At 39.2% G+C, this 13,274-nt stretch overlaps 1 pseudogene; it reads left to right on the forward strand.

Moving 5' to 3' along the window:
• Positions 1-1,822: 1,822 nt before the first annotated feature.
• On the forward strand, positions 1,823-12,864 carry LOC117930482 (annotated as a pseudogene).
• The last annotated feature ends 410 nt before the right edge of the window (positions 12,865-13,274 follow it).

Consider the following 13,274-nt stretch of genomic DNA (forward strand, 5'->3'; position numbering starts at 1 on the left):
TGGATATTTTATTGCAGCTTTGTTGTTTAAATTCAAGGAACTAATTGATTTGCATTGTGTCCCAACATCACTACTGCTGGATTTGACTTGCTTCGACTTACTATAAGTAGTAAAATCGTCTTCAAAATCCACCAACCCAATGGACTCTGGGAAGAAAGGTTCAGCCTGATACATGCTGTTAGCACTGGAAGTTGTCTCGAACTTAGCAAGATCAATCAAACTTTTACCTAGTTGATTTCTTTAGAACTAATGATTTAATGTTCCCACTAGCCAAAGCATCATCATCCTCATTTCAATCATGGCATATTCGAGGAGCAAATATGTCGTTGGACTTCATGCCACACACGTATAATAGATGGAATAATCAGTGCTTCTCTGAGAACTTCGCAAAAGCAATGTGTTTTTCATCAGCATTCAAATCAAACATTGGAATTTTCTGTAGGTTGGCGGAATTGTCGGCAATTTCGATGTCATATATTGCAGCAAGGCTGAAATTCTAACTTACACTTCTAAGTGTTCCAGAGAACATAGTCACGTCTGCCTCCTATGTCATCTCTTGATAAATCTGGCTCTCTTCAAATGCTTCCAAAGGTTGAAATTAGGGCCCTTCTTCATCTTAAAGCAACAAACTACAAGAGCAACATGATCGTCAACGTATTAAAATTATGGACTCTTCATAAAATCACTAGCGGTTATGGCTTTGTCTAAAGGAACCAAACCTCCCAATCAACTTGGGGAAATATCCATGGTTCTAAGGATTGGAATGGATGCTAACTATGGTATTTGAAGCAGAAGACTGATAGTATAACTAGGAGTGCAGCCTCAGGTGCTTTCAACTTTCTTCTTAGAATCAAGTATGATGAGTTTATTGCATATAAACCCTCAAGGCGAGCTTTACCACTTGGAAATTTATACTTTGTGCTTCGTTGGCTGGTGTCTTTCGAACTAGAGGTTTATTAGCAGTATAGATACTGCTGCTCATTGCCTCACTCTTCCTTTTAAACGGAAGAAACCCACTTCTAACTGTCTTGGTATAACCATTCTGCCAATGCGTCACCAGGAGCATCAAGCACTCTGTCATCCTGAATACAATACGAAATATTAATAGGACCACAAAAATTACAAAATTTGGCTAATGGCATAATAGATGCTATTACATATCAACATTCAAGATTGCACATGTGTCCATATTCGATCCAGATCATGCTTGCAATGAAACTGGAGAACATCTGTCTGCTTGTATGCTTCACAGCATGTACGCATCACAGTCCGCAACACATTCTGAGATACCTTACTCCATGATGAAGGTGGTGAGCTTGCTTCTGTTAGAAACTCATCAATATTATCCTCCGCCCTTAAATTATTCAACACAATTTTTCCGAACTTTGTAGAAGGCAAATGGATTCTACTTGCGAACTACTCTTTGTTTGGATATCACAATCTTCATTCAAACCATTATGAGAACATGATAAAACATCATAGTCAAATTCCGGATGGTCATTATCCGAGAATATCATCTGAATACCAGAATCCTCATCTTCATTCATACCATAAGAAGCTGAATTGTCACTTCCCTTTTTTCTTTCCTATGAAGAGGATCACTCAAAGCTGAATGCTGGATCAAAGAGGACTATGACATTCGAGAAACATTTGCTGAATAGGATGGGGGCTTTCGTTCATGGCTCCGAGACGAGTAAAGGCACATCTCATTGAACTCTTGGGGGTGTTCGTTTAAAATTTTAACCAGCAGTTTTGATGAAAGAAAATTATCTGTCGGAACAACCATAAACTCTCTTTAGAAGATCTAATATTCTCGGGATCAATGGATACCACAATATTTGCTTGCACAGTGTTTACAAAATTGGTATCGGTGTTCAGGTTGCTCTCAGAGCATGATTCATTCTGGACAGATGTAACGTTGAAAGATTTTAACCTGGAAGCTATTGCCTACAATTCTCCTTTGATCTTTATTTGAAACCAGAGAACAGCAAGCTACGCAATGGGTTCAGCTTGTGGAGAACACCTTGAACTTCCACCAGGATAAAACTGTCCAAAAGTACCTTCAAGGGCCTTTCTCTTGCAGGATAGGCCCCAACTGCCCAAAAAAAGAACCTGATCCACCATTAGTCTTCTCAATCAAAGAATCAGAACTTCCAGAAGAGGCCCCTATATTATCAGTAGAAGCACTAACAAGTGACACCTGCTCTATTCCTAATCCACCTGACTTGTACAGGCTTGCTCCCATTTGTCTTAAAAAGCTCATTGCCTCATCTATAATTCCAAATCTACCCAATAGATCAACGATGCAAGTATAATGTTTAATTGTGGGATCAAGACAACACTGGTATTTCATGAAGTCTTACCTTGGTCCACCATTAAATTTTTTTATCGCTTGTCCTCAAAAAAACATATGGGGTGAATTCTTCCAGAATTGTGACTTGAACTGATTTCCCTTTACAACTTTCCTCATTCTCAAGAGGAGCAATTGGGGATAGCAGGTGACAACAAGGCCTTATCAAAAGTTCCATCCATCCAGTCTACAGTGGGAGGCTTCTGGTGGAAGGTCACACCAATAAGTTCCACAGGTTTTGCTTCCATGTTGACATCTGCAGATACTGAAATGTGAGTCCCAAACAAACCAGCATCATCCCCCTAATCTCTACCACCACAATTCTTAAATTGTGAAAGTGTTGCGCCAGTAGCACCATTCCAACCTTCAAGGTTCTTAGAAGATATTTTAGGCAAACACTCAATGGAGGTCTCGTAGTCACGGCCACTTCTGCGAATGTGCCCATCTCAACATACAATTTCATGTCCAAAAGGCAAATTTGACAAATTGTTTGAAGCAGATACTTTAGTTTGCTTCAATCTCTCATCATCAAAATGTTTATCACCAGTATCAAACTTCAAAAATTCAGTGTTAAAAGGCTGCAGCAATTCTTTTATACCAATATTCATTTGAGAGTGACCTGTAATGGTGAAGCTTCTGGATCCAGCAAACCTCAGTTAAGATATCAACACTGCATCTTGACATTCCAATTTAGACAATCTAAATTCTCTCATTCCAAGAATCCCAAAATTTATCGCCTGGAAGAAAAGGAAGAAATGAATACAAGGAAAAGAAAAGGAACTCCAGAAAACAGAGTAGAGATGAGAAAAGAGAAAAAAGGCCAAGTCACATTCCATCGTTTTGTCAATGGGCTTAAAAAAGACAGGTGGGGATATCAAAGAATAAGAGAACGATTCTTGGATATCAATATCAATGACAATCCCCTCCATCAGCCATTAACAATAGAAATTTAAAAGACTAAAAATAGAAGCCAAAACAGAGCATGCTCATGCTTAAATATATTCAACAAAAGAAAGATCAGTCCCAAATCTCCACAACAATCAATAAGATAACACCGGGACTTGCAGAATAATATTTAGGATCATATAGAGATGAGAGAATGCAAATTTCACATGACCATACCTGGAAGAAACAATCTTTGAGAAGAATTACTCAGCTTCAAATGAGATGAGGATGCGTGCTGCCAGTCCTTCCCTCTGTGCTTCTCCTCAAAACAATCTCGGAATCCCCCAAAAGAATACTCCTTTCTCCCTCTCCTTTCTCCAATGCGTGCTGAAAGTTTTCTTAAAAAAAAAATCTCATTTCCTACTATCTTCCTTCTTCTCCCTACCAAAACTCCAATACGTGCTGCCCCCCCCCCCCCCCCCCCCCATTCTTTTCCTTTTCTCACCTATATATATCACCCCTCAAGACCTAAATTTGTTTCCAAAAATGAAAATTCTCCTATTTCCTTTCTTCTTCTCTTCTTTTTTAAAATTTTCCAATCAAAAGCAATCTTCCCAATTTCAAATTCTCCTCCAAAACCTTCCAAGGAGAGTCCCACCTTCCTTAAACTCCAATGGTAAGTTTCCTTACAAAAAAACATGAAATTTTTGAAGTTAAATAATTGAATGAATAGATAAGCAAGTAAATAAATTAGGAAACGGTAAAAATAAATAAATAAATAAACGAAAATAAATAATAAATAAATAAATAAGTTAAGGAAAATAATATAAAGAGGAAGATAACCAATAAAAAAGTGAATGATAATCATAAAACTAAAACCAAAAAATAAAATAAAATAAAAATAAACCAATAAACAAAAGTCGAGCCCAAAAGCCATGTAACCATGCAAGTCATACAAGTCACGCTAAAAATGTCCAAATGGGCCAAGTGTGTCTAAAAGCTATCCTAAAAAAAAAAAAAACAAGAAAAGCCTAAGTCTAAGTTAGGGCTGCCAATGGTCACAATAAGAGATCAAACAATCCCTCAACCAAAATCTCTGAGGTGACTCAGAAAAAGGTAAGTGGTATGAGTAGCCATGGGCCACCAAGGAACTATTGTGGAGCATTGAAAACGAATTTTAAAGACATGTGCTAAAGGGACAAAATTGAGGGTCTACAAATATGCCCCTCTTCGGTATAGATCACGAGTGTAGAGAATGTGAGTAGAAATACGAGTAATGAGCAGAATGAGGTGAACTATACCGAAGAATTAAAGAAGGACCAGAGATTTTGTCCTAGCACATGAAAAGGTAATATCAAAAAATGGGGTATCAACGACATGGATGGGACAACTCTATGTGGGGGGAAATGACAATAAAGAGAGAAGGCATGTGACGAGCAGCACAAAGATGGAAAGAGGTGAAAAGGATGATTCAAAGTCATGGACGATATGAATGACTCTGGATCATGGACAAGGTGAACGACTCTGGATCTAGAATAGGATAAAAGACTCTGGGTCATGAGCTCAAGGCTCTAATTGGAAAGAATGACTCTGGGTCAAGATGGAAAACGACTCTAGGTCGAGAGCCCTAGGCTCTAAATGGAAAAGAAATGACTCTGGGTCATAAATGGAAAACAACTCTGGGTCGAGAGCTTCAGGCTCTAAATAGGAAAGAATGACTCTGGGTCAAAATGGAAAATGACTCTGAGCTCCGAGCTCTAAATAGGAAAGAATGACTCTGGGTCAAAATGGAAAATGACTCTGGGTCGAGAACTCTAGGCTCTAAAAGGAATGACTCTGGGTCAAAATGGAAAATGACTCTGGGTCGAGAGCTTTGAGCTCTAAATGGAAAAGAAATGACTTTGGTCATAAATGGAAAATGACTCTAGGTCGAGAGCCTTAGGCTTTAAATGGAAAAGAAATGACTCTGGGTCATAAATGGAAAACAACTCCGGGTCGAGAGCTCCATGCTCTAAATAGGAAAGAATGACTCTAGGTCAAAATGGAAAATGACTCTGGGTCAAAATGGAAAACAACTCTAGGTCGAGAGCTCCAGGCTCTAAATAGGAAAGAATGACTCTAGGTCAAAATGGAAAATCACTCTGGGTCGAGAGCTCTAAGCTCTAGATGAAAAGAAATGACTCTGGGTCATAAATGGAAAACAACTTTGGGTCGAGAGCTCTGGGCTCTAAATAGATAGCCGATCAGGATACTTTCCGACTCAAGGTGCTAGGTCGAGGCCACTCACAAGTGGCTAGAATGATGAAAACGAAACATCTCAGGGATGTGAATGATGCAAATGACTCCGGGTCGTGAGCTTAGGGCTCGGGGTGCTATGAATGACTCTAGGTCAAGATGGAAAATGACTCTGGGTCGAGAGCTCTAGGCTCTAACTAGGAAAGAATGACTCTGGGTCAAAATGGAAAATGACTCTGGGTCGAGAGCTCTAGGCTCTAAATAGGAAAGAATGACTCTAGGTCAAGATGGAAAATGACTCTGGGTCGAGAGCTCTGGGCTCTAAATAGATAGCCGATCAGGATACTTTCCAACTCAAGGTGTCGGGTCGAGGCCACTCACAAGTGGCTAGAATGATGAAAACGAAACATCTCAGGGATGTGAATGATGCAAATGACTCTGGGTCATGAGCTCAGGGATCGGGGTGCTATGAATGACTTTGGGTCAATATGGAAAATGACTTTGGGTCGAGAGCTCTGGGCTCTATCTAGGAAAGAATGACTCTGGGTCAAAATGGAAAATGACTCTGGGTCGATGAATAGCTCAGGGCTATGAGCTCCGGGCTCTATGACTGATCGGCTAGAAGGAGAATGCGATACGTAAACTCCAGGTCAAACCACTCATGGGCGACCAAATGATGAAAGTTCAGCTAAGAGCTAGAAAGACTCCGGGTCTATAGGAAATGATAGCTCAGGGCTATCAGGCTCAGGGCCTAAGGGAAAAGGGATAGCTCAGGGCTATAAGACTTAAGGTCTAGAAGGAATGGATAGCTCACGGATATGAGGCTCAAGGCCTAGAAGGGAATAATAGAGAAGACCAACTCGAAAGTGGACATGAAATAAATTGGATCAAAGCCATATACTCAAAATGTCAAGGGTCAGACTACTAAAACCAATAAGGGAAATATGCCCCAGTATCCAGGGTGATCACACTGCTGAAACAACTAGTAAACCAATCATCTGCTAGAATCAATGGGTTAAGAACCGAATACATCACAACAAACCTTTGAAAAGTCAAAACTGAAAGAACTCTCTATGTCTGAAAAACTGCTCTGTCAACGAATCTCAAAAGGTAAATCTCAAAGTGTGTATATCGTGGCTCATCTAAAAGCAAATCTCAAAGTACATAAAATGGTGCTCATCTGGATAATCCAATCTGCAAGGTAACAATGACGAAAACAAATCTGTCTCATGAACATCTGGCTAAAGGATCCACCCACGCTCCTCGGGTGAAACCTGATGCGATCCATCTCTATCTCAACAAATCCATGTAGGGAAGCCCTAATACTGTCGATCGTCGGAAGCTCTGGGCTAGTGCTCAATCTAAAACCAAACTGGCCATTGTCTCAATCTCAAGGATATTCAAAGAAAATGGGGGAATATGCCCCAGTATAAGATCCGATATCAAAGTCATGAGGTAAACAACCGACACTAATCATCCATCCTCGTACCACTACCTAAACACAATCTCATCGAGGAGAGGGGAGTATGCCTTAGTGTGGATAATCTAATGTCGAAGTCGTGGGGTAAACAACCAACAATGATCATCCATCTATGAACGGTCTCATCAAGGAGAGGGGAATATGCCCTAGTGTGGATATCTGAGGTACAATAAAGAGTCTGTCAAAATCAACCAAACGTCTCTATAACCATGAATAAGGATAGTCATACCGCACAATAACAGATAAGAACCTCGGAGGAAGGGGGCAATATGCCCCAATGTGGATATCTAATACACAACCAAAGGATGAATCCAACATCATTAATCAACTATCCTTAACTCAACAATAATCTCCTAAGAAGTCAGAATGAAGTATCGACCAATGCCTCAAGGGGGACACTCTAAATCTAATCTCAAATGGATAGCCAAAATGATGAGGGATGTGGTAACCTCAGGAGTAGAAGCATGTCTCCGATGAATCCTTGACTGAATCTGATAGGAATCTGGTAACCTCAAAATGGGGAAATATGCCCCAGTATGCCTGATCTATACACTGCACTGAAAACTGCCTCCAACTCAGTAATAATCCACTAGTTTATCTCAGTAGTACTCTGCGAATGGAACCACTAGGGGCTCAACGATGCTCCACTAGAACTGATATAGTCTCCACATCCCTCACTAGGGATCTCTGATCGGTGAAAACACCCAGACTTAAAGAAAGTGCTCCACTAAGGGCTCATCTCAACCAAATGAAAGGGGAATATGCCCCAGTATGGATATCTAATGCACAACCAAATGATGAATCCAATATCCTCAATGAACTGTCTCCAAACCCAAAAATCCATCAACTATCAATATGCCAAGCAAGAGAGAGACCAAATGCTTCCAAAAGTATCTTCCATAAAAGATAACATAGTAACGACCATACTTCAACCAATCTACCAAAAACCTATCCAAGTGAAGACTGTCAAAGATAACGTCTGATCTCATGGCCTCAGGGTGGTCTTAAGACACGGGATGTAACGTAGGCCAAGGTGATAGGGTCAAAGAAATGAAGGGAAACTAGGCTCAAATACCTAATGATCAAACCCATACCCTTGTGTATAAAATGTAATGCATAGAAAAAATCTCATGAGCCGTGGACCTAAAGGTAACCAAAGGCAATGCCAATGGCGAAATGAGAGAAAGATGAGTAGTCAAACCATTAATGAAATATGTGAATGATGTGAAAAAGATATCAAATCAGTAATGGGTATCAACATGTAGGGAATGGATAAAAAGTGGAATGAATATCTGGAAAGAGGTAATGGGATACAAAAGAAGGTAATGAGAAAGTAGAATAGATGATGATCAACCCATATTAGTACAATAAAGGAAAGTCATATCACTAATGATGGAATGATGAGTTAGATAATGATCCGGAGACCCTAGTAAAAAGATTACTCATCTCTCATACCTAATACATATCAACCATGATCCGATAAGCATAGGATACCATAGAACTCTCATATGAACCCTCGACACTCCAAATGCATAACAAGAGCGGCTCATGGAGTGAAAAACTCATAAAAACTCACAAAAACCCACAATGACAAATATACCCAATAAATGAACCTCAAAAGGTGGCATAAATGCCCAATGGAACGAGATACCATACATGAGCATATCATTGCGCTTTTCTTTTCTTTTCTTTTCTTTTCTTTTTTTATTTTTTTTATTTTTGATTGATTTTTTTTATTTTTTTCTTTTTTTTTTTGTTTGTTTTTTTTTTTTAGCGCATGTTCTGATCATCAATAAGTCAAACTCCAATGGGAAAGATACAAGAAATGAATAAACTCTCTCAAATCACTGATGAATACATGAACCCCAACCCACGAGACAACCTCTCAGACTAAAATCTCCGAATCAATGCTAAATAATGGGATGGATGGAGTGATATGACTGCCCTCTTTTGCACCAAGATGTGAAGAATCATCAACCCAAGAAATAGAATAGATAAGATGAAGCAAATAATGATAAACACAAGAAAGAGAATGAAAATGTAATGATAGTGAAATAGAACAAACGAGGCGATAAGGGGACGGTAACAAGAATGAGAAGATAGGCCTATAAGTCTAAAGCTCATGAGACTTTCCTAGCAAAGCATGCATATACATCAAAGGGCCCCAACCCGGGTGTAGAAATGGTAATCAAAGCTATAAGAAAGAAATAAGGCTATAATATACCACGTGAGGCTCAATGGGCTAGCAACGGTTTAATATATCAATAAAGGTGATAAGGTGTAAGGCTAACTGAAATGATGGCCACCTATCCTACGACCATGGTCTCAAATGTAATACTTCTTCAACTAATCCACATTGGTGGGGTTTGAGAACCGGTCTCTATCCAGATATGTCAATCATATTTCCTCTCTGGGGTCAACTCTCTAATGACAAGGGGTGTACTCCAAATAAGTCCCTAGGGTCTCCTGGAATAGATGAATCTCCATGACCATAACCGGGCTAATATCGTCCTCAAACATATCATCAACATAAGCGGGATGCCCCAACATAAATAAACTGAATCTCTTCTGAACTCTCAACAATGAAGATCTCAAGCATATCAAGAGAGTGAACTATCTCTGGCTAATCTGTGCCAAGTATCCAACTATCATCCAATACGTCCATCTCATGCTCATCATGAAGAAAATCATGTCAATCAAATCTCCCATCTGAGAGAAACTAACGTCCTCTATAAGAACTCTCATCTGATAAACTTTGACTCATAATCTACTAAACTCATCATATGTATGAAGTCACCCTCAACAATGTCACTGGCTAACTGGGTGGTGGGGGTGGGTGGTAATGAATCATACGACATCTCATCTTGAACTGGATGCTATCTATCTCACTGTCCATCAATCCTCTGGCTCAAACCTGCTAATGCATCCTGAATAGAGTCATGGTGACTGTAATTCGATCAACTATAACATGCTGAAGATCCATACCTGACTGTTCTGAAACCTTGATCAATTTATCCCCAACTCTGATCTAAGAAGTCGAATTTAAACTGAAGTGAATAACATTCCTATAAGGTACAAAGACACGGAAAGAGAAATGACATGAAGGAAGCTCAGAAAGGGTGGAAACACACTAATCACAATGCAGAAAGGTGGCCCAACTGAGACTCAAACATGTACCAATCTCTGAGCACACCAAAAGGAGACCATGAAGAGGATAACTGAACCCAATTATGACCAAGGCAACTTTGAAAGTCCACAGATGCACCCACGTGTAGGAGTGAAATCTTAATTGGATCTATGCTAGCCTACAAGGTTAAGGTGGCTCTATAAGATGAAATGGGTGGGTTAAAGAATCCCTAGACTTTCAAAGCTCACTTTCTCCCATAGACTTTCAAAGCCATCACTCTCATAGGCGTTCAAAGCCATTTTCTTTGTTATGTATGCATAACCATTCCTTTTCCCATTCTTAGCATTCAGAGTCATAGTTTCCTAGTGTTTAGAGATGATAGTCTCCATTCTTTGTCCTCATCTTTCTAGTGTATTTGTCATGTCGGTCAACCCATTACTTTGGTTTCCTATAACCTTTTATTTAGGGTATTTCTTCTCTTGTGACTTATGAAGTCATGTGCTAAGACAAAATTTCTAGTCTTTTCTTAGTTCTTCGGTATAGTTCACTTCATTCCACTCATTACTTGTATTTCTACTCACATTCCTTACAATCATGATCTCTACCAAAGAGGCATATTTATAGACCCTCCATTTTGTCCCCTTGGCACATACCTTGATTGAGTACTCTTTCAATACCTTATAGCAGTTCTTGGAAGCCTATTCTTACTCACATATCTTACCTCTTTGAGTCATTTTGGATACTAGATACACATTTATGACAATTTGTTTGGACTTATTTAGGCCCATTAGGCACATTTGGCCCATTTAGTTACGCCTAATCCTTTTGAGGCTTGCTCCGGCACCCCTAAGTCACTTGTTTGGCTTGCATGGCTTACATGGCTCACGTAGCTTGCATGAATATGCATTACGTACTTATATCTATTTATCTTCTTATTTATTTATTTATTTCTTATTTAATTTTTTTATATTGTATATTTTTGTTATCATTATCTTTATTGTTATCATTATTATTCTTACCATTATATTTTATTTTGATTACTTTATTATTGCTATTATTATTATTATTTATTTACTTTATGTATTTACTTTTTTATTTTTTTATTTTTTTCATTTTATTTATTTTATTTTCATTTTTTAAAATGCTTATTTTATTTTATTTTATTTACTTCAAAAAAAAAGTTTCTTGAAGAAAAACGAAAGAATTATTTTTATAAGAAAAGAAAAGTTCGTTAGAAACTACATGACTGTCATGCATGGTTTAATTAGCAATGCCACTTTTGATGCATCATCTTCTAGGTATCGGTATCGGGCCCATTCTTTTCTTCCTCCTATTACTAGACTCGTCACAACCTTGAAATTTCCAATGGAAACCCAATGGGGTTGCATCAGAAGTTGTGGAAGCAATGGAGAGGCACAGAAAAAAAGAGGAGGTTGGGAAGGAGAAAAATGAAGGGCTACATGGGAACCGATAGACTGCATAGGAAAGGAGGGCGATTTTTGAAAAACTAAGGGTGGAAAAAAAAGGATGCTTTGAAAAAATGAGAGGAGGCCAAGTTTCCAAAGTTTTTCGGCATGGGAAAAAAAGGATTTTTAGGGGGAAAAAAAAAACCAGAGCATGGGAGGGCCATGAAAAAGCAAGGAAGTATTCAGATTGAATGTGTGAGAGAGGGGTCCAAAATGAAAAAGGCATTTCGGAAGGAAGGAGTTGCAGAAAAAATGAGCTTGGAAGAAAAACAGAGGAAATGAGTTGGGAAAGGAAGAACACATGTATGATTTCTATAAGCTACTAGATTCTTTCATTTTCATACAGTTCCATCAGGTTTTCTGTGTATACTTGGATTCCATTTTGATGTCTAAATGCGAGTATTGGGCACTTTTGCATATTCTTATAGAATCCAAGTTTGTATGCATGTATTTTATGTTTGATTTCACACCTATTTCCTTGGCTCTGTTTTGGGATTCCATATGAGATGCTTACAATCATGTTTTGATTTCCATTTGAAATCCATTTGCTTTCATTCACATACATCTCAGCCCGTTGATAACTCATGAAACGTGGCTTTGCTTAATAAATCTTCGGATCTCCTACTCTTGCTCTATTTTTTTTAGCAACATTTCTTTTTTATATTCCTCAATTCCTGTGTATCAAGTTGTGGAATGTTTTGGTTTGTGTATCGCCATCTGAGAGTACAATCCCAGAGGGTGCAAACACACTTCGAGCTTAGATTCTAAAGGTGGGTAATTGATGTGATGTGTTCGACTGTGTTGCCACCTATGTCTACCAGCGGCAACGGGGGATTGGTGTTCTAAGTGGTAGTGGAATGGAGACAAATGTGAGCATCAAGCAGTCGGGGCCCGTTGGGGTGTTTTTGACGCGGCATGAAAGGTTTGAGATACTTTCGTTATTAGGATCCTTCTTGCCGCCTCTTGTGCCTCCTGGTGCAATTGGTTTAACCATTTTCTTGGTCGGAGGGCATGGCCAAGTTGTTGGGGTAGCGTGGTGGTTAAGCTGACTGCGGCGAGGCTAGTTATCGTGAACACAACATTGTTTACTAATGTGGTCTATAAGCGATTGTTGTTAGATGAGGAGCAGTCACTCTAGATGCAACTACAGGTAAAACAGTCTTCAGGTGGTAAAGGCGGTGGTGGCAGTAGTGGTGTCAATAACCCATTTCCCAATTTATTGAGAAGGCTTTTGTTCTTCAATTTGCTCTTGAATATGCTGAATCGTCAGTTACCTGTGGACGGCTGAGCGGGGAACTCAGGAGTTGGGCTACGGTTCTGATGAGAAATGGATGTTAATTGTGTAAAATTGGATTTGGCACCACTCGGGTAAGATGAGGTTCTTAGGTCACAAGAAAAGTCTTCAGAACAATCATGGCAGCTTGAAATATGCTTTCATTGGCGATAGCTCGCATGCTCATCACTGATGAATCGAAGATGTTCAAGTTTGCCTTTGTGTTATTGCTTCAGGAGTTTTTGCTCACGCTTCATCTGGTCATCGTGATCGTGTAATAACATTTGACTGGTTTACTTCTAGTGAGTGGGTTTTGGCAATTAGGGGGATATGATGATGCAATACAATTTTGAGACATCATACGTGCTGGATGTTTTCTTGTTTTAGATTAGTCCCAATCATAACTTAGATGACGCTCACCCAACCAAACCTCTCTTCTTCCACATCCCAATGGCCTG

The sequence above is a fragment of the Vitis riparia genome, chromosome 14 (assembly GCF_004353265.1).
Source record: "Vitis riparia cultivar Riparia Gloire de Montpellier isolate 1030 chromosome 14, EGFV_Vit.rip_1.0, whole genome shotgun sequence".
NCBI classification, from domain to species: domain Eukaryota; kingdom Viridiplantae; phylum Streptophyta; class Magnoliopsida; order Vitales; family Vitaceae; genus Vitis; species Vitis riparia.